This window comes from Sus scrofa, chromosome 13 (genome assembly GCF_054392235.1).
Source record: "Sus scrofa isolate SSC_HxYL_T2T_F1_AM1 chromosome 13, Sscrofa_HxYL_maternal_Yorkshire_Landrace_v2.0, whole genome shotgun sequence".
NCBI classification, from domain to species: domain Eukaryota; kingdom Metazoa; phylum Chordata; class Mammalia; order Artiodactyla; family Suidae; genus Sus; species Sus scrofa.
In genome coordinates this window covers 167,438,456-167,456,694 of record NC_139395.1, presented here as the reverse complement: position 1 = coordinate 167,456,694, position 18,239 = coordinate 167,438,456, and the positions used below count along the sequence as shown (strand labels likewise).

The following is an 18,239-nucleotide window of genomic DNA, read 5'->3' as shown; positions in this document are numbered from 1 at the left end:
GATCTAGGATCTGGCCTTGCCCTGTGCTGTGCTATAGGTTGAAGATGTGGCTCTGATCCCATGTTGCTGTGGCTGTGGTGTAGGCCAGCAGTTGCAGCTCTGACTTGACCCCTAGCTTGGGAACTTTCATATGCAGTGGTTGAGGCCCTAAAAAGAAAAAAAAAAAATATTAATTAAATAATACTGGCTAGTGAAATTAAATGTAGTTAAATGTAGCAACGTGAGTTGCCCCAGGTTTTAACATCTATTGACTGTTGTCTAGTGGAATTTGATGACAGAAATAAGATAAAATTTTTACTAAGCCCCAAAAAACTTTTTTTTTTAATTAAAGTCATGAGTAGAGGCAGCCAAGATACCAGATTCTGCATTTAATTCTCTGCAAAACCTTCAGCTAAAAGAAGGGAGTGAAATGATGTCCAGGGGCATCATTGCTTCAAACCAGCATTGTGGTCAACTGTGTTTTTTTGAATGGCTCCTCCTTTGCTTCCAACACATGGTCTCATTCTAAATAATCTATGAAAAAAACAGAAATCTACTTCCAGTTAATAATGCAGGATGGGGATTACTTTAAAACCATTTTCTCTACTTAATATGATATCATTGACTCAATACATAGGTCAAAAATGTGAATCAATAACAAATATTAATCCAGATTGAATTTCTATCCAGCCACTTACTATATTTTTTTATTTTTTATTAAAGTATAGTTGATTTACAATGCTGCACCAATTTCTGCTGTACAGAAAAGTGACTCATCCATACATATATCTTATACATTCTTTTTTTTTTTGGTATTATTTTCCATCATGGTCTATCCCAGGTGATTGGATAGTCCCCTGTGCTATTTAAAACGTTAATTGCTGTCCTATATACCAGGAATGAACAAGTGGAATTTTAATTAAAAAATACAATGCATTAATATTCACAACCCCCAAAATAAAACAGAAAAATAACAAAATATATACTATATGAATAAAACTATAAAACTTATGAATGAAATAAAAGAAAGCCCATAAAACCGGGGAGATATTCTATGTTCATGGACAGGAAGACTCAATATTGTCAAGAAGTCAGTTCTTCTCAAGTTGATCTATAAATTGAATACGATCCAAATCAAAATCCCAGCACTTTATTTTATAAATATTAACAACCTGATTCTAAAGTTTATATAGAGAGGCAAAGGATTCAGGATAGCCAATATGGTATTGAAAGAGAAAAACAAACTTGGAGGACTAATACTACCTGACTTCAAAGCTGCAGTACTTTACTATAAAGCCACAGTAATTTATACAGTATGATTGATACTGGCAAAAGTAGACAAATAGATTAATGAAAAAGACTAGAAGATCCAAAAATAGACTCACATAAAATATAGTCACAATGATTTTAAACAAAAGAGCAGAGATGAAGGAATGAGGCAAAGATAGTCTCTTCAACAATGATGCTGGGACATCCGCACACACACACAAAAAAGAATATAGACATAGACTTCACACTCCTCACAAAAATTAATTCAAAATGGATCACAGACCTAAATGTAAAATACAAAACTATAAAACTCAATCTAGGAGAAACCCTAGATTGACTTTGGAGATGATAATGTCTTTTTATATACCACCTGGTATATAAAAGAAAATATACAGATGGAAAATAAGCATATAAGATGTTCCACATCACCTGTATGCCATCTGGGAAACACAAGTCAAAACAATGAGATACTGCTACACGTCTGTTAGAATGGCCAAATTTTGAAACTCTGTCAACCAAATGTTGCTGAGGGTATAGAGTTAACAGGAATTCTCATACATTGCTAGTGGGAATGCAAATTGGTACAGCCGCTTTGAAATATATCTTGGTGGTTTCTTACAAAACTAAATATATTCTTACCATGTGATACATCAATGAAGCTTTTTGGTATTTATCAATAGGAGTTGAAAACTTCTGTCTCCACAAAAACCTGCACAGGGATATTCATTGCAGCTGTATTCATAACTGCCCCAAACTTGGACTCAACCCAGATATCCTTCAGTAGGTAAACTGTGCTACACAGAGACCATAGAATATTATTCAGTGCTTAAAAAAAAGATATTAAGCCATGAAAAGAAATGGAAGAATCTTGAACTCATATTACTAAGAGAAGGAAGCCAATCTGAAAAGTGTATATGCTATATAATTCCAACTATATGGCATTCTGAAAAAGCCAAAACTATCTAGACAGTAAAAATATCAGTGTTTACTAGGGTTTGGAATAGTGGTAAGACATGAATCAATAGAGGGAGCTCCTGTTGTGGTGCAGCGGAAATGAATCCAACCATGAACCATGAGGACGCGGGTTCAATCCCTGGTCTTGCTCAGTGGGTTAAGGATCTGGTATTGCTCTGAGCTGTGGTGTAGGCTGCAGACGCAACTCAGATTCTGCATTGCTGTGGCTGTGGTGTAAGCCAGCAGCTGTAGCTCTGATTGACTCCTAGCCTAGGAATCTCCATATGTCATGGGTGTGGCCCTAAAAAAGAAAAAAAAAATCAACAGAGAACGGAGAATTTTTAGGGCAATGCAAATACTTTATAGGATACCATAGTGATGAATATATCTCATTATGAATGTGTCCAAACACGTAGATTATATAACACTGAGAGTGATTACAATGCAAACGATGGACTTTGGTGAATATAATGCGTTAATGTAGGTCCATTTGTAACAAATGTGCCATTCTGGTGTGGGATGTTGATGATAGGGGATGCTATACATGTGTGTGGACAGTGGTATATAAGAAATGTCTGTATCTTAGCCTCACTTTTGCTATGAACCAAAAACTGCTCTTAAAAATTAAAGTATTAACAATAATGATAACTTTAAAAGATGTCAAAGAATCTGGGAGCATACCCTCTCACCTCTTTGTGAGAATAATGTTCCACTTGTGCAGCATTCCCTCCTTAACTCCCAAAGGAAATCAACTTCTAAGCAAAGAATTCCAGGAGTTCTCACTGATAAGCCAGAAGCTGTTATTTCAAAGATGATCTTGTTCCCACCCCTCAAACCACAGGCCCCAAATAATCTTTTATTTTACATATACCTATCTCTATAATTACAACAGAAAATGGCTGGAATCATAAAATTGTTTGAAATGGAAATAATGAATCATTAACTACTATTATTTTCTGGGGTTTTTTTAAGTAATATAATAGCCCATTCTATAAATATAAAAACTAATGCTACATCAATATTCAAATAAATAATATGTTTTAGATTATCTAAGAAACACATTTTGGGTATCAACAAACTGATCCTAAAGTTTATATAGTAAGGCAAAAGACTCAGAATAGCCAACACAATTCTGAAGGAAAAGAACAAAAGGCATAGTGTAGTTTATTCAAGAAAGGGAAAAGCAAATTTAGTGGTACCCTGTGCGACTCTGCATTTTGTGTGGAATTTCCTCATCACTGATGTGATATGAGGAAAGTGTAATAGAACTTTATTTATGGATCATGAGTTAACTCAGAAGCCCATCAATTTACTTCTATCTGTTAATATGTCAATTCTCAATACTACTAAAGGCACACTACTTTATCCAACCAGGAAGAAAAACAGCTGAAAACTTAACTTGAGACCTAAGCTTGGCACAATACTAGAAGAAAATGAAAAGTGAAACTAATGGCCTCATTTTTACCCTCTCTCACAAAAGAAAAACTACTTTCTCAAACAAATTAGACAGGAAAGTGAGAAATCATGACTTGTTGCTTAATGTTTCTCAGAGGTATTATTTTAAATTCTGCAGACCTGTCTCAGCAGAAGTAATGCAGAAATTCTTTTGAGTTTTCAATCAAATCCTCCATAGCAATTCTAATGAAGTCCCACTGAGTCCTTGGTCCAAGCCATGATTTTGAATTTGGATCTGAAAGTAGCTCTAAAATATTTTCTTTATGCTATTTTTTCCTTAGCAGAAAAAGCCAGTGTTGGGGCTCCTAGTGCAGCAGATGGTTGCTATAAGATATGAATATGTTATGAGTAAACCAAGATGTTTTATTATAAAATATGAATTAAGATATGTTTTCTACATTCTTGAAGAGTATGACTCAATGGAATTCATCTTACTAAAAAATGTGATTTAATACAGAAATTCTATTTGTATTTATAACCATGAAATGATTGAAATCATGGGGAATAAGAGAAAACTACAAGTTGTATATCATAGGATGCTATGAAAATAAAACCATGGTATGAAAAAAAGTTTAATAGGGCTCAGATCTGGCGTTGCTGTGACTGTGGTATAGGCTAGCAGCTGCAGCTCCAATTAAAGGAGATTTGGAAATTTCTTTGTCTAGCATTCAAGTATCTACACATTTTCTTACCCAGAAGCAATGTTTTATGGCATTTGGGAACACTTGCTTCGCCCACAAATAAAGCTCACACACATCCATGTACCTTTATCAAAGTTGCTGACGTGAGTTTCCACTGTTTAAATGTCTGCCTAGAATGAATTAGTTAATATATATTAATTTTAATGGATAAATTATTTACATTTTAATTATGAAAATTATTAATTTATTTTTTGACAAATTAAATATTTTTTAGCTCTACAAAAACTAGTAGAGCTGATAAATTCATCAGGGGAGCAGGATACAATATTAACATACAGAAATCTGTTCATTTCTTTACAATAACAATGAAATACTAGAAAGGGAATATAAACAAACTGTACCTTTTAAAATCACATCAATGGAGTTCCTGTCTTGGCTCAGCAGAAATGAATCTGACAAGGAACCATGAGGTTGTGGGTTCCACCCCTGGCCTCGCTCAATGGGTTAAGGATCCAACACTGCTATGAGCTTTGGTGTAAGTCACAAACACGGCTCAGATCTGGCGTTGCTGTGACTGTGGCATAGGCTAGCAGCTGCAGCTCCAATTAGACGCCTAGCTGGGAACCTCCATGTGCCGTGGGTATGGCCCTAAAAAGACAAAAGACAAAAATAAATAAGTAAAATAAATAAAATCACATCAAGAATAAAATACTTAGGAAAAAAGCTCACCAATGAAGTAAAAGACCTATATGCTGAGAACTACAAAACGTTAATAAAGAAAATTAAATATTCAAAGAAATGGAAATATATCCCATGCTCCTAGATTGGAAGAATTAATATTATTAAAATGGTCATATTACCCAAAGCAATCCACAGATTTAATGTGATCCCTATCAAATTAATCATGATATTTTTCACAGAACTAGAAACAAATAATCCTAAAATATATATGGAACCATGAAAGACCCAGAATTGCCAAAGCCATCCTTAGGAAAAAGAACAGAGCAGGAGGCATAACCCTCCCAGACTTCAGGCAATACTACAAAGCTATAGTAATCAAAATAACCATGGTATTATCACAAAAACAGACATACATATCAATGGAGGAGAAGAGAGAGCCCAGAAATAAATCCATACATCTATGGATAGTTAATCTTCAACAAAGGAGGCAAGAATATCAAATGAAGAAAAGACAGTCTTTTTAGCAAGTAGTATTGGGAAAGTTGGACAGCCAGATATAAATCAACAAAGTTAGAACATACCCTCACACCATACATAAAAATAAAATCAAAATGGCTTTAAGACATAAATATAAGACATGATATCATAAAACTCCTAGAAGAGAACATAGGCCAAACATATAAATCATATAAATCATAACAATGTCTTCTTAGGTTACCCCCCCAGGCAATAGAAATAAAAACAAAAATAAGCAAATGGGTCCTGATCAAACTTACAAGTTTTTGCAGAGCAAAGGAAACCATAAATAAAATGAAAAGACAACCTATGGGCTGGGAGATAATATTTGCAAATGATGCAACCAAGGGTTTAATTTCTAAAATATACAAATTGCTCATGCAATTCAATAACAAAACAACAACAACCCAAGTAAAAAGTGGGCAGAATGGGAGTTCCTACCGTGGCTCAGTAGTAACAACTTCAGCAAGTATCCATGAGGATGCAGGTTTGATCCCTGTCCTTGCTCAGTGGATTAAGGATCTGGAGTTGCCATGAGCTTTGGTATAGGTTGCAGATGCAGCTTAGATATTGCATTACTATGGTGTAGGCCAGCAGTTGCTGCTCTGATTTGACCCCTATCCTGGGAACTTCCACATACTGCAGTTGCAGCCCTAAAAAGACAAAAAAAAAAAAAAATGGGCAGAAGATCTAAACAGAAATTTTTTTCAAAGAAAACATACAACTGGCCAGTAGGCACATGATAACGATGCTCATCATCACTAATTATTAGATAAATGTAAATCAAAACCACAATAAGGTACCACCCCATACCAGTAGAATGGCCATCATTTAAAAGTCTACAAACAATAAGTGCCAGAAAAGGTGTGGAGAAAAGGAAACCATCTTACATTTTAGTGGGTATGTAAATTGGTGCAGCCACTATGAAAAACAGTATGGATATTCCTCATAAAACTAAAAATAGAGTTGCCATATGACCCAGCAATCCCATTCCTAGGCCTATACCCAGACAAAACTATAATTCAAAAAGACACATGCATCCCAATGTTCATAGTAGCATTATTTACAGGACATGGAAGCAAACTAAATGTCCACCAACGATGTATGAATAAAGAAAATGTGGTATATATACTCAATGGAATACTACTCAGCCATAAAAAGAATAAAATAATGGCATTTGTAGCAACATGGATAGACCTAGAGATTATCATACAAAGTGAAGTCAGGCAGACAGAGAAAGACAAACACCACATGATACAACTTATTGGTGGAATCTAAAATATGACACAAATGAACTTATCTACAAAACAAAAACAGACTCATAGAGAACAGACTTGTGTCAGCTAAGGGGGAGGTGGGTGGGGGAGGGAAGTATTGCAAGTTTGGGATTAGCATATTCAAGCTAGTATATATAAGATGGATAAACAACAAGGTCCCAGAGCACAGGGAACTATATTCAATATCCTATGATAAATCATGATGGAAAAGAATACGGAAAAAATATATAACTGAGTCACTCTATTATAAAGCAGAAATTAACACAATAGTCAACTATACTTCAATACATTTTTAAAGAAAAATATTTTTAGTTCTCTAACAATACAGTTCAGGTATGGACCTACCTCTCATTCTTAGGTTCCACCTTGATCTATCATTAGTTGGAATCAGAAAGAAGCAAGGCATACATGGCCAGCTGAAGAAATAAGTCTGCCAGGAACCTATTTGCAAGAGGGACTGAAGAATCTATTCCTAAAGAAAAAAGACATTTTTAGGAGAAGTTTGATGAATAACAGAGTCTTAATGGCCACAATTCAAGAGGTGAGACTAAGTGCTAGTGTTTGTTCTTGCCTGAGCTCCCCATGAACTTATATCTTGGATCGTGAAAATGGCTGTGACTAAAACTTGATTCCTTAAAAAATGGTGAGATAGTTGGAATCTTTAAAAGCATAATACACAGAAGGAGAAAAAGTAGTCTTAACTGTACCAGAGAGCTCTGTCAAGTTTTGTCTTCTTAAGGGCATCTTGCACTAGAAGTGTGACCAGTAAAAATGGCAGCAATGTTATTTTTCGTTGGTTGCACCCAGTGAATAGGATATGACACATGAAGCACCACCCAGAAGAAACTCTACCAGAGCCTAGAATATCCGCTGGTTGCAAAGTGGTCTGTGATCCCATAAAAGACACTCTGTGGGGACACAAGTAAATATTGATGGAACTTGTACACTGTTGGGGACCTATATTAGTATGTAAGACAAGAACTAGGGAAACAAGGTTTACTGATTTCCTCATCAAAAAGAGGAGATAGCATCTGTTGTGCCTAACAAAAAGATCCTTACGAGAATAACATGATACATCACATAGTAAAGAGACTTATAATAGGAAGTCCCCAAAACTACTGTGTGACACAGAATAGTTATACAGTATGCAGAAATAAAAGAGAGGAAGGAAAGAAGAGAAAAGAAAGAAATAAAACACTGATATTCATATGGTTGCTATTAAACCTTCAGGAATTAGTCAAATTCCCCAATGAAATTTTCCTGATACTAGTCCACATTGGCCACATTTTCTTTAACCTTTTTAAAAAAAAATGGTGGGTGTGTGTGTGTGTTGTGTGTGTATCCCTCAATTAGCATCTTAACTATAAAAGTTCTTGATTCTAATCATCTGGACAATAGGATTTATTATAACTGAGTAAGTAGCATCTACCTCTCTGTTTTGCATTTTAGAACTTTGATCACTAGCAATGCCTAGTAAAAAGCTATAATGAATTCTCCCTTATCACACAACCACTGGATGAAGGCTATGGGATCCACAGCAAAAAGACCATTAAAACTGGAATGAGAAAAATCAATTTTCAAATCTCGCTGCTGACACTTAGTAAATATGTAGCTTTGGCCACACAACTTAACCCCTCTGAGTTGCTTTTTATGTGAAAATGAGGAACATGTACTGGACTGAAATTCTGTGCAGATTAAATAAGATATATATTGAAAGGATGCATTATGTATAACAGACACTATATGTTAGGTAACTTTTAATTCAACAAAAATTTTAACTAATATTGTTAATTAGTAGGTAAGTCAAATTTGTCCCAAAAGACAAAGATAACAGTATCAGAACACAACACATTACCAACTGAGAATTTACAGCATAAAAATACATTTAAAAATTGGATCTCTGCAAACAGTGAAAGCAGGGCCTGCCTACATATGATATATGAATATGTCTCATTCATGAATTATTTGATGTGTATGAGTTTCGTGTCCTCAAATAAATCATGAGCTTACTGTGGGCAGCAGTCACATCTTATATTTCATGTATTATTTGATAAAGAGCATAGTACTAGGAACAAAAGATTTTCAATATTGTGAATTGATTTGTTGATGGATATAAAGCAACCACCTAGGAATAGATATATTGGAACACACAAGCTCTAAACTCTGTAATAAGAAGAACATTAAGCTTATATTTAATTTTCTTTATTACATTGTCATTTGTGCTTTTTCTCCTTTAACATGAATATAGACTAAAAATTTAAACTGGGGTTACCATGTGATAACCATAAAAGGCATATGTCTCTCTAAAGGGAGGTGGAGGGGATATCATCTCAAATATATTTGGAAAGAAAAAATTCAAAACAGTTAATATACGAGTGTATGTATATATGTGTGTGTCTGTGTGTGTGTAGATATACATACACATTATATAAACTTACATAAATTTTTCCATTTGATTCTATATAGCCTTGTCTCTTTAAGAATAAAAGCACAATTTAGCTTTCCATGTCCTACATGATTAAAGGTCATTTCAAAGATCTCTCTGAGGGTTATAACCAGGGTTAGTGTTTGAGTTAGGGAAAAGGTCAGGCTGAAATGTGAATTTCCTGTGTCTACACTTGGAGTGATACTTTCTCTATTTCCCAACTTACACTTTCTAGTTCCTCCAATCTTACATATTTTTCTAAGCAAAATGAATACAATTTCTTCCTGTAGCGAAACATGCCCAAGTTCCTCTCTACAAGAAATTTTTTTTTTTTTTTTGTCTTTTCTAGGGCTGCTCTCCCAGCATATGGAGATTCCCAGGCTAGGGGTCTAATCAGAGCTGTAGTTGCCAGCCTAGGCCAGAGCCATAGCAACCCTGGATTCGAGCCATGTCTGCAACCTACACCACAGCTCAAGGCAACACCGGATCCTTAGCCCACTGAGCGAGTCCAGGGATCGAACCCACAAGCCCATGGTTCCTAGTTGGATTCGTTAACCACTGTGCCACGACAGGAACTCCAAGAGTTCATTACTCATGAAAGTAAAACATAATAGAGAAAAAAAAAAAAAAAAACTTTTTTCTTTATTGACTTCAGAATTCATCAGGTATTTAACTTAAACATAGCACAGCCAAATTCCTTCAACTATTGTTTACCTGTTAAATCCTTAGCTCAAGAACAATCTAAAATCTCTTTCTGCCCTAGACAGCTTCTGCTTCCAATCCTTAGCCCACCTAGCTGGATATATTTATTTATACTATTGCTCTGAGCATGCTTTCTCCCCAGGTATGTAGGTCATCTCTCTGAGTCCTATAATCATTGTGTTCATCAGTATATTACCTGGATCTTTTCCAGATATTCTTTCAAACCTGATATTTTTCTTTTCAACCTTCCAAATTTCATATTTTCCTGAAAAAATTAAGGAAATTATGATGCTGGCTCTGCTCTTATCTCATTTCAAGGGAAAATGTCCAGACCACAGCACCTGTTATAGGGAAATCCCTACGGAGAGTGTGAGTTTGATGTACCATGGATTCTTACCCAGGGGTTGGCTTGTGACCTTTGACATGATGACCTGGTGTGCAAGTAAGCAGGACTAAACAGAAGTTCCTTTCCCAGAATTTTAATAAAGAAATAGAAGAAGGTAGATCATAGAAGCAGGAAATTAAAGAATATAAATAACAGAAGCAAAAGATTGAGGCTTAGACAACAAAAGTTTATGAAGAAAATATGAGCAAGGAGAAGCTCAGATGTAAAAAACAGAAAAAGCAAAACCCAAACAAGAAGAGAGAAGGAATAGTCTGGTGAAAACATACTCTGCATGGGGGCTCTAAAAGAAACTGAGCTATAGGAATAAGGATCACTCAAGTTAATAACCAAGAAAGGCTTCCATTTAGACCCCTAGCTCTGTGTTTTTTTTTTTTTTTCCTCAATCTGGATTTGTGCTTCCCTTGAGGCCTTGCACATGTATGTGAATAAGTACTGCTCAGCAGCCTTTCATTCATTACTTTATCTTTACCTCCAGATTATAAGCATCTTGATCTCTGAGACCCTGCCTTAACTCTGGCTTTTTTCTCTTTCACCCAAACACCTAGCACTAAACAATATTTGACACTTAGTAAGTGCTCACTGATTGATTCAAAACAACTTTGATATCCTATAAATTAATCTCTATGCAGAAATACACAAGGTAATGATTCCAAGTTTTGTTATTTCACTTTATACAGTGACAAGGAATGCAATTTAACTTCTAACATGTTTAATTCCTCCATTTTTGTAATTATTATTGTCTTCACAATAATAACTGAGAGCATAAATGAAACCAAATAAGAGAATAGTTTAATCTGTAAGTATTTGAGTTTGACAAATGGCAAGAACTTGTCAAAACTTCTTTATACCAAGAAAAAAAATGCTACCCCTCAGATGTAAGAAGCAGCAGAAGAGCATAAAACTCTTTGTGATCGTCTCTTCCCAATACTTACTCTTTCAAGTAAAAGAATGCCAAATACATGTTCAGACTTTTTAAATGAAAAAAATTATAATACAAAATGTGTCGTCTGTGCTAGTTACAGGAAAATTTCAGAATAATTCCTTGGTAGTTTAAACTCTGTAGAGATAGATAAAAACAGAGGTAGTAATCCTCTTGAAATTTAAAGATAATTATTAAGTTACCATTCAGCCTCCTCTTCTTTCAAATAAATACCACTAGCTTCTTCAGGGTTTTCAGGCAGGTCACATTTTTCATCCCTTTAATCACAGTGGTCAGTCTTTTCTGCACCAACCAATTTCTCCACATCCTTCTCAGGTAATTTTCATGACTTTACAATGGCTTGTGTTTAATGGCAGAGTGAGCCAAAAGAATCAAAGATTTATTTTGCTCTTGTTGGCTTGTATTACAACAGTGACAGAACATTCTGGCTTATAGACAAGGAGGAAGCAATAAATATAGCATGCCTGACCTTCAGGAAAGTTTTCGATTCTATTAGGAATACCATTTTATTCAGAAAGCCAGAGAGCTAATCATCTTCATTGCATAATGGACAGGGACTCATGAGGCCTCACCCTTTCACTTCTAATCCTTGTAATTCTGAACCAAATAGAGTGGGCCCTTGTACCTATTTCTAAATCTTTAGGGATAGTCCGATTGATGTCCTTTTTGATGATGTCCTGAAGTACAGCCTCTTAGACCCTGGGCTCTTCTCACTTATCTGTGGATGAACTGATGCACTTTTCCTTAATGAACTTTTCTGCTGCTCTTGCTTATTCTGGAATAATATCTTTATAGGTTTCACATAAATTTAACCTACAGGAATGGGAGTGAGGAGGGAAGATGGAGAAATAGAGAATAAGACAAACGGGGAAATTTCAAAATGACAAAGATAAGTTCTTATTATCCCTGGGAATAAACTCAACAGCTTAAAAATCCAAATTTGATTATCATAAATTTTAGTCACATCTTTATCTGCACCTAAAACATTACTTTTGGGTATCATTCACATTCCAAGATAAATTACTAAGAAGCAACATAGGTGAGATATTGAATAATGCTTAGCACACCAAGGTTAATGTTGATTTTGGATTTGCAAACATTAGGCAAGAGAGTCAATTTTCTAGGCTTCATTTTTTTTCATTCAGACAACATATACTGAATATCCAGTATACTACATAGCTTCCTAAGATCTAAACTTCAACTTTTATTAAGTTTTATTAAGTTGTTTTTAATTAAAAAAAAAGGAGTTGAATAAAGGAGGCAAGAATACACAATGGGAAAAAGATAGTCTCTTCAGTAAGTGATGATGGAAAAGGGACAGCAACATGTAAAAGAATGAAATCAGAATATTCTTTAACATCATACACAAAAATAAACTCGAACTGGACTAAAGACCTAAATGTAATACTGGGTACTATGAACCTCTTAGAGGAACACTTAGGCAGAATACTCTTTGACATAAATCACAGCAATATCTTTTTTGACCCACCTTCTAAATAAAGAAAATAAAACAACAAAAAATGGGACCTAATTAAATTTAAAAGCTTTTGCACAGCAAAGCAAACTATTAAAAAAACAAAGACAACCCAAAGGATGGGAAAAAAAAAATCTCTGCAAATAAAATGACTGACAAGGAATTAATCTCCAAAATACACAAACATCTCATATAGTTTCACATCAAAAAAAAAAAAAACCAGTTAAAAAATGGTCAGAAGACCTAAACATAACTTCCAAAGAAGACAGATAGATGGCCAAAAAACTCATAAAAAGATGCTCAACATCACCAATGCAAATCAAAACTACAATGAGTTATCACCTCACACCAGTGAGAATGGCCATCATCAAAAAGTCTACAAACAATAAATGTTGGGAAACAGTGTGAAGAAAATGGAACCCTCCTGCACTGTTGGTGAGAATACAAGCTGGTGCAACTACTATGGAGAAAAGTATGTAGATCTTTAAAAACTAAATATAGCACTACCATAGGATCCAGTAATCCCACTCTGGGTGTATCCAGAGAAAATCCTAATTCAAAAATATACATGCACTCCAATGTTCACTTGCATCATTATTTACAATAGCCAAGACATGGAAGCAACCTAAATGTCCATCGACCGAGGAATAGGTAAAGAAGATGTGTTATTTATATATATTTATATATGTTATATTTATATATGTCTTATTTATATTTAAATGTTACATTTATATATGTTTAGTTATATTTATATGTTTTTTATTTTCATCCATTAAAAAGCATAGAATAATGTCCAAATAATGTCATTTGCAGCATGGGTGGACCTAGAAATTATCACACTAAGTGAAATGTCAGACAGAGAAACATGTATAGCATATGAGATCACTAATACAGAGAATCTAATAAAAATGGTACAAGAGAACTTACAAAACAGAAACAGACTCAAAGATTTCAAAACCAAACTTATGTTTACCAAAGGGGAAACACTGGTGAGGGGGATAAATTAGGGGTTAGGAATGATACATAGAAACTACTATATATAAAGTAGATGGATACTGGGGACCTACTATATAGCACTGAGAAATTTCCCAGTGACCTACATGGGAAAAAAATCTGAGAGGGAATGGATGTATGATGTATAAATTATTTACTTTGCTGTATGTGTGAAACTAATACAGCTTTGTAAGTCAACTATATTCCAATAAAATAAAAAATAAGGAGTTGATGTTAATGACTCCAAAGTGTCTTCTACCTTTAAAAGTATATACTTTCTGGCATTATAGACATTTGAGGCCAAAGAAATTGTCTTTGGTTACACCTTGGCATCTTCATTCTTTTATGAGTATTTTTTTCCTGCTCCCACTCTGAGGTGTTTCACCCTCAATAATCACAAATTCTCAACTGAACCCAGCAGTTATAAATGCTTAGCTAATTGAAAGATTCTCTTAAATTAAAAACCCAGGTTATATGTCCTATAGCTTAACCCAATCTAACTTGTCTAAATTTTGTCCCAGGTGTAGTTGGAAAATGTTATACTTTCGCATTCTCAATATTGATTGATCAAAGATCTTTCCAGAAAGCTTTGTCAGGGTAAGAGTTGGGTCTTATACCTCCTTATAGCTCTGTTATGATTAGCAGTGTCTGTTATAACTTGGCCTTATTCACTAATTTAGGAAAGGGGCAGGGTTTGAACCCAGACTGCTGGGCCCAGAGTTCATGCCTCAACTACTGCCCCCAGAATGGTTGGGCCAGATTTTCCCTAGCCAGTTTAGACAGTGAATATCTCATTTAGAGATACAGTGATATTCTTTTGCCCTATTGTATGCTGATTACTATAATGAATCTTTTTGAAGAGTAATAGAATATGGACACGTGCAATACTGGAACTGATAGCATAAATAATTAGGATTCAAAGCATAACTTTTATTTTACAAAAGTACAAGTGCAATGACAGAGACTGTCTAGCAAGTTGAGACTACAGACTATTATTATCTCACTTGTCTTAGTTTCCTAATGACAAATTTAGTACCATAAAAGAAATGTACATGCAATAATATCTGATGCAATAACATATCATATAAATTTGATTTGCATGATGTCAATACTATAAATAACAAAAATAAAGCAAATATATCCTGTTTCATTTTAAAAAGTGATGAATAGCACTTTCCAGACTTGTGTAAGCTTCCTGAATTTTATAACTGTTACAGAAGAATGAATTAGCATACTACAGTGAAACATGATGGCAGATGCCAGAGAAAATTAAGACTTTATGGGCACAGAACTAAGAGAACTCCACATATAGCATGGAAATAGACAAATCATTGAAAAATTTGAAATCAGTTACTAATCTGATTCTCTGTTCATATCCACTCTATGTGTTTATCCTGATCTGAAACTTTTATGGAGTTCCAGTTTGGGGCTTCACCAAAAACCAAGACTGCTAATAATGCTGCCCCTGTCATATTTTATTTTATTCTAGTTCAGCGAGGCAGAAAAATGATCATAATGGGCTGAAACAGGAGGATCATAGTGTCTCAATGATCTGATGTAAATAGGATTCCTAATTCAAAGGCCCAAATTTGAAAAGTCAAACCAAAATTGAAAAGACAAACCTAAGAGAGAGAGAGAGAGAGAGAGAGAGAGAGAGAGAGAGTGTATGCACGTAGAGAGAAAGAAAGAGAGGAAGAGAGATGGACAGGGACAGGGGGGTGGGGAAAGGGAGGGTGGAAAGGGAGAGGAAGAACTGGGAAAGATGAAAGATGAAAGTGTAGCATGTCCTTCAAACTGGATTTGGTCTGGAGGCTAATTTGTGAAAGAACAACTATAGGAAAGAGACAATGACTGCAATTATAAACCCCATTGTTATCTTTACAGTTAAGCAATTGTTAAAACATACAAAAAGTACTTCAGGCTTTATATGCTAGAAAAACATGCACAAATTATTAAATTCAGAATTTGTGCATATTTGGAAATAAATGTTAGAAAATATGAGCAGATATGGATTCCACAGTACCTGAAAACATAATGAAAATAGATATAGAAACTTGTGATTGAATAACATGACTTTATAAACCAAATAAAACACTCTCACATATATATATATATAAAACCAGTGCTCTCATCATTACCAATATATGACAGTATCATAGTAAAAAATGTCAGCAGTTATTTTAAACAAAGAAGCAATACAGTTTAATTCATTCTAGCCAAAAAAATTAATGACACTTATTAGAGGTATGAATTTAAATATACAACTTCACTACCCAAAGCCTCCATAAATAAGCACAAAAAAAAGAAAAAAAATCTAGCATAAACTTAAAGTCCAAAAAATTTTAATTATATTTACTTGAAGCATGGCCTGATATGCTTTGTGTATTTACATAATGCTTTATATTTATATACACAATATATAAATCCTCTATATTGCATCATCTAATCCTCACTTGTCAATCATAGGGTTATTTTAAAGATTTTTCTAGCCATAAAAACGATAGACTCACTTCATTAATTCAATATGTATCTCTCTGTAGATTGAGTTTGACAGTAAGGAAAGTCCCTGAACACCCGAAATATGGTATAGTTGAATCACATTATTTGCAAAGTCCATATTTTTTAGTTGGCCTACTTGCAAAAATTTATTCCTGGACACATGCAAAGCAGTGAAAAGTTCTGAGCCACCTGACATGTACATTCCCAGCTAAAGGCAACCTGTCTTATTATTTCAGGTCTTGAAGTGTAATCAAGGGTCCTTTAGAAAGTTTATTTGGTGCCATGTTTTTCAAATTTTTATGCTTTTTCTTGGTGATTTTGCTGTTTATAATGCCCCCAAGCATAGTGCTGAAGTACTGTCTAGAGTTCCTAAGTGCAAGAAGGCTGTGATGTGCCTTATGGAAAAAGTCCTTGTGTTGGGTAAGCTTCATTCAAATGTGAGCTATAGTGTTATTGGCCTTGAAATCAATTTTAGTAAATCAACAGTATATATTAAATAAGGAGTTTTTAAGCAGAAAGACACATAAAAACAAGGTTATATATTGATGGGTTGATGAAAATGTTGTGAACAAAGGTTCCTAGGAATCTAATCCCTGCATTTCCCCTTGAGCAATTGTTCAGTATCCCCTAATTCAATATTTGCGTGGCTTTATAGAACGTTTACCTGTTATGAATAATGAAAACTGACTCTATTTGATCTTTAGTCAGCACAGTTTATTTAGGATGATATATATGTGAGACAATATAAATAGGAACATCAGAAAGACTAATTGATATAGTTACAAACTAATATACATCAATTATCCAAAGTTTAGATTTCTAGTACAGTTACCTGGAATGTGGCCTTGAGACTGAAAATGAGAAAAGGCCTCTAAATAGCAGAGTTCTGTTGATTCCCTGTTTCTTGCAGCTCATGGCCACTTACCACTCTGGCCTCTCCCTCCCCCACATTCGTGGTTACTAGGACCTTATTAGGACATCAGAACTATGAATCGAGGAGCTGAGGTGCTGATTTGAGAGGAATAGAAATGCAAGAACTGGCTAAATGTCATGGTGAGTTAGTTTTACATGGAATGGTGGGAAACCAGTTGAAGTGAATTTGCATTGTCTGAGCCTGGGAAACTTGGTGGTTAGTGATGCAGTTAGACCATTTTTATCATGAAGTTCACAAAAATAGTTGTAACTTTCCCATTAGATCCAATTTATGGATCTAATCATCAACAGAGAACAGGGTAAAAATCAGAATTGCAGTCATTAACTTAATAAAATAGTCTTGCTTTTCTCTCTTTTGAAATGCAACCTGCAATCTCCCAATCTGCAATAGTTTCCATTTATTCATTTAACATTTATTAAGTACTTACTATGTGTAAGCATTAGATGTCGGAGGTAAAACATGAAAAGATACTGTTGTTCTCCACGTGGCACCCACAACCCAGTGAGAAAGACATCACTGAGAAATTATAGCGTCATCTTCATATGCTCATGGGAGCAGGGTAATTTTTTTTCCAGTTACAGCAGGAAATAAAGTGAGAATGTGTTTTGATAATACAAAGTGATAAATGGATCCTTGAGCATGTGAGTCAATATATAATTTAAGATGGTAGTGGTAGTTCTGATACTTCAGATTCCCAGAGTCTCAAGTGCATTTAAATTCCCTGTTAAAATGCAGATTTTTAGGTTGCAGCTCTGGGGTAGGTTCTGGGCTTATACATTTGCAGCTCTCAGGTGTTGTAGATGTTGCTTATCCAAAACCACACCATGAGTAGGAAAGCCTGAAAGTACATAATTTCACCTGATGACCTCAGAAAAACTATTGGTTCTTAAGCCCTACCCCTAGATATTTTGAGTCAACAGTACTAGCATGGGCCAGTAATGCAAGTGATTTCAATGCAGATGGTATTCAGACAACACTTATGTAACACTGATTTATGAGCTAATAAAGATTTCTCCATTAGTAGTCTCCTAAGATTAACACGTTTTCTAATTCCTACCACCTAGACATTTTTTTTTTTAAACAGACCATGTAAT

At 34.7% G+C, this 18,239-nt stretch overlaps 1 long non-coding RNA gene across 3 annotated transcripts in view; it reads right to left on the bottom strand.

The window, feature by feature from the left end:
* LOC102158095 (uncharacterized) overlaps positions 1-18,239 on the bottom strand; it is an 899,417-nt gene that overhangs the window by 340,042 nt on the left and 541,136 nt on the right. For 2 of the 3 annotated variants that reach the window (XR_014824906.1, XR_014824907.1), the window contains 2 exons: positions 7,118-7,244; positions 780-4,468 (listed from right to left, as the gene is read on the bottom strand). The exons of the other annotated variant lie outside the window; for it this stretch is intronic. This is a non-coding gene — a long non-coding RNA (uncharacterized LOC102158095). Of the gene's footprint in view, positions 1-779; positions 4,469-7,117; positions 7,245-18,239 lie in introns of those variants that run through there. 3 annotated transcript variants of the gene reach the window in all.